We start from the raw sequence: 4672 nt of genomic DNA on the forward strand, positions 1-4672 counted from the left end.
TTCTTCTTCTTCTTCTTCTTCTTCTTCTTCTTCTTCTTCTTCTTCTTCTTCTTCTTCTTCTTCTTCTTCTTCTTCTTCTTCTTCTTCTTCTACAAATGCAATGCCACTGCTCACAATCCCCCTGCAATAAGACAACATTTGGCTGGGGAGATGGTGGTTAGAATGAGGGTAGTTCTACACCAAAGAAGTATTATGCTGTGGCTCAGTGGCAGAGCCTCTGCTTGGCATGCACTAGGTCCCAGATTCAATCTCCAGCCTCTCCAGCCAAAAGGACCGGGCAGTAGGTGATGCGAAAGACTTCTGGAGAGCCGCTGCCAGTCTGAGTAGACAACACTGACTTTGATAGACCAAAGGTCTGATTCAGTCTAAGGCAGCCTTCATGTGTGACCTCCCCTGCCCCCTATGAAACCTGCATGTCTGAAAAAGTCCCCGTTTCCCCTCTAGTTGAATGGGGAAAAAATGGGGGGAAATCTAGCAAGAGGGTGGGGCTGAGTTTTAACAGACCACCAAGACTATAAAATGGGCATCAACAGACAGTGTAGCCTCCCCATGTGACAACCATAAGCCACGCAGAGCGAAAGACCTCCTTCGCCTTAATTCTTTCTTGTGTCTTAATCATTGCGAAACATCCATTCGCCAGCGGAATTTTGCCACCAATGTGGTTGCGAATTTCCTGAAGGTTCCAAAAGTTTGTTCTTTGTAGAGAGCGCATCAGAGAGCTCTCAGAGAAGGAACACCTGTCAGATGGTTAGAACTCTTAAAAAGGTAAAGGTTCCCTTGCTCGAAAGCCAGTCGAATCCGACTCTAGGGTTGCGGTGCTCATCTCCGTGTCAAAGCCGAAGAGTCAGCGCTGTCCGAAGACATTTCCATGGTCATGTGGCCGGCATGACTAAACGCCGAGGCGCACGGAACGCTGTTACCTTCCCACCGAAGCGGTACCTATTTATCTCCTTGCAATCTCTTGCTTTCGAGCTGCTAGGTTGGCAGGAGCTGGAACTAGAGACGGGAGCTCACTCCATCATGCGGCACACTCAGGTCTCGAACTGCTGAACTACCGACCTTCCACAGCCTGCAGTTCAGCGTCTTAACCACTTGAGCCACTCTTACAGGCACACAAAGTGCTCCCACTTACCCAGCTGACGAATACGGCCCAAAATATTATTTCTGTTTGCCGAAGCAAGAGGTGGAACTGCGCACACCTCGTCGATGTTGCTGACCTGAAAGACACAGGGAGCTTCACGCAGGGAGTGACTGTTGAGCAGAGTTGGTGCATCCTTTGCGGTGGCATGAGAAGGCAGTGACGCGATGGCACGACCAGCTTTTCTCCATGCTTGTGGCCTCTTGGGAGTTGCGATACCCATAACTGAGGGATGGAGGATGTTGCGGCCAAGTTCCCTCTTGAGAGATTCTCTATGGACTAGTTCCGACACAGCACCTCAAGGGTTTGGCCAATTAGCCTAGTGTTTACACCAACCCTCCTGGGTTTTTTTTTTCCCTTATGGAATGACTCCAAGAGACCGACAAGGGATTTGCCACAACCAGAGTGAGCCTGTAGAGTTGCCCCCTCCCACATTTCTCTCTTAGAAGACCATGTTCAGGGCCACTGCCATTTGGGTTGGATGGAAACACCCCCCTCCTGTCCTGTGGAAGCCACCAGGTAAATGCAGGGTCTACCTGAGATCCTGCAGAGCTGCTGCCAGCCTGAGTAGACAATATTGGCCTTGTTTGGTGTAGTGGTTAAGTGTGTGGACTCTAATCTGGGGGAACCGGGTTTGATTCCCCACTCCTCCACTTGCAGCTGCTGGATGACCTTGGGCAAGCCACAGTTCTGTCAGAGCTGTTCTTGAAAGAGCAGTTCTCTCAGAGCTCTCTTGGCCCCACCCACCTCACAGGGTGTCTGTTGTGCAGAGGGGAAGGGAAAGAAGTCTGTAAGCTGCTCTGAGACTCCAAGTGAAGGGCAGGGTATAAATATAATCTCCTCCTCTTCCTCCTCTTCCTCCTCCTCCTCCTCCTCTTTTTGAACTTTTATTTTATTTTTCATTAAACAAAATTGCTTGAAAGATTACATAAAGTTTTCAGAGTTCTTCATTTCATCAACTTATTTATCCACGCATACACCCTAATTCCATCTATTACTATGTACCGTATCATTTCCCCCCTGTAATTTTAAACTCAGATCGTCCATTTGTGCTAGTTCCAACATTTTTAAACTTAGGTCTAATTTAAGTCTGTAAGCTGCTCTGAGACTCCAAGTGAAGGGCAGGGTATAAATCTAATCTCCTCCTCTTCCTCCTCCTCTTCCTCTTCCTCCTCCTCTTCCTCCTCCTCTTCCTCTTCCTCCTCCTCTTCCTCCTCCTCTTCCTCTTCCTCCTCCTCTTCCTCCTCCTCTTCCTCTTCCTCCTCCTCTTCCTCCTCCTCTTCCTCTTCCTCCTCCTCTTCCTCCTCCTCCTTGATGGACCAATGGTCTGATTTAGTATAAGGTGGCTTCAGGTCCATGCAAGACAGTCCAATACATTGTCTTGCATCCAGTCTCGAGATTGCGTGGTAGTTCTAACAGAAGTCGTGGTTTCCACCCATTGCTTTTATCTCCCAGGCTTTTACTGCCCAATCCATGGTTCCATCTGCTGGTGCCCTCCAAATGTAGCCAGTCATTCTGTGCACACTCAGCAAATGGGAAATGTCCATGGGGGAACATTTCAAAGGGAAACCCCATACTAAAGTGGGGATAACTTAGCAATTGTGACAAAGTCCGTAATACATAAGAACATAAGAGAAGCCATGTTGGATCAGGTCAATGGCCCATCCAGTCCGACACTCTGCTTCACACAGTGGCCAAACCCTAGGTGCCATCAGGAGGTCCACCAGTGGGGCCAGTACTCCAGAAGCCCTCCCGCTGTTGCCCCCCAAGCACCAAGAATACAGAGCATCACTGCCCCAGACAGAAGAAGAAGAAGAGATGGGATTTATACCCCGCCCTTCACTACCCAAAGGAGTCTCAGAGCGGCTTACAAACTCCTTTCCCTTCCCCTCCCCACAACAGACAACCTGTGAGGTAGGTGGGGGTGAGAGAGCTCTGGCAGAAACTGCTCTTTTTCAAGGACAGCTGTGCCAGAGCTTGTGACTGACCCAAGGTCACATCAGCTGGTGCAAGTGGAGGAGTGGGGAATCAAACCTGGCTCTCCCAGATTAGAGTCCGCACACTTAACCACTACACCAAACTGGCCATGTTGGATCAGCCAATGGCCCATCCAGTCCGACACTCTGCTTCACACAATGGCCAAAACCTAGGTGCCATCAGGAGGTCCACCAGTGGGGCCAGAACTCCAGAAGCCCTCCCGCTGTTGCCCCCCAAGCACCAAGAATACAGAGCATCACTGCCCCAGACAGAGTGTCCAGCCACTGATGGACCTCTGCTCCAGATGTTTATCCAATCCCCTCTTGAAGTTGTCTATGCTTGTAGCCACCACTTCCTGCAGCAGTGAAGAAGTACTTCCTTGTATCTTTCCCTTCCCCTCCCCACAACAGACACCCTGTGAGGTAGGTGGGGCTGAGAGAGCTCTTTCGAGGACTGCTCTTGAGAGAACAGCTGAGAGAACTTGTGACTGACCCAAGGTCACACCAGCAGCGGCACGTGGAGGAGTGGGGAACCTACCCCGGTTCTCCCAGATCAGAGTCCACACTCTTAACCACTACACCAAAACTGGCTCAATTGTAATAGCGGGAGCTCTCCTAGTGTCACCTGGAGGTTGGCAACCCTATGGTCAGGCTACCTAGCACTGTCCACTCCCCAGATATTGTCGCCTCAAGCTTGAAGCCATTGCTCGCCTCATGGCCAGAGGGAAGGGCAGACTCTTTGTTGAGTTTGATCTGCCCAAGGGGAGGGGCTCAACCACCCGTGAAAGGGGTCCCGCACTGACCACATGCATTTCAGCCCACCAGGTGACCCATAATACCCATTGCTAGCACACCTCCTGGCCATCTACTCTGCAAATGCTCCTGTGTACAATAGGATACAGCCCCAAATATGCATGATTGTATAGCTGCGGTGGCTCAAGTGGTTAAGACGCTGAACTGCAGGCTGTGGAAGGTCAGTAGTTCAGCAGTTCAAGACCCGGGTGTCGCAAGACGGGGTGAGCTCCTGTCTCTAGTTCCAGCTCCTGCCAACCTAGCAGTTTGAAAGCAAGACATTGCAAGTAGATAAATAGGTACCACTTCGGTGGGAAGGGAACAGCGTTCCGTGCGCCTTGGTGTTTAGTCATGCCGGCCACATGACCATGGAAACGTCTTCGGACAGCGCTGGCTCTTCGGCTTTGAAACGGAGATGAGCACCGCAACCCTAGAGTCGGATTCGACTGGCTTTCGAGCAAGGGAACCTTTACCTTTACCTTTTATAGCAGGTATTTGGGCAGCAGCAGGTGTTACGTATTAGGTCTGGAACATTCCTGGACTATCTATCAGAGACTGGCTGAGCTTGGAGCTCTAGAACAACAGCCCACCAGGACTCTGGAAGTGACCTATGAGAAACTAATATTATGTAAATAGCCTGTCACTGGGAGTTGGGTGTGGTTTTTGCATGCTATTTAAACAGGGCTGTTGCCGTGGTGTCTTAGCCTTGTCCCTGAAATCACTTAATAAGGCAGAGCTGTTCACTGCAATGCGTCTTGAACCCAGT

This window comes from Gekko japonicus, unplaced genomic scaffold (genome assembly GCF_001447785.1).
Source record: "Gekko japonicus isolate JY-2015 unplaced genomic scaffold, Gekko_japonicus_V1.1 scaffold3472, whole genome shotgun sequence".
Lineage (NCBI taxonomy): Eukaryota > Metazoa > Chordata > Lepidosauria > Squamata > Gekkonidae > Gekko > Gekko japonicus.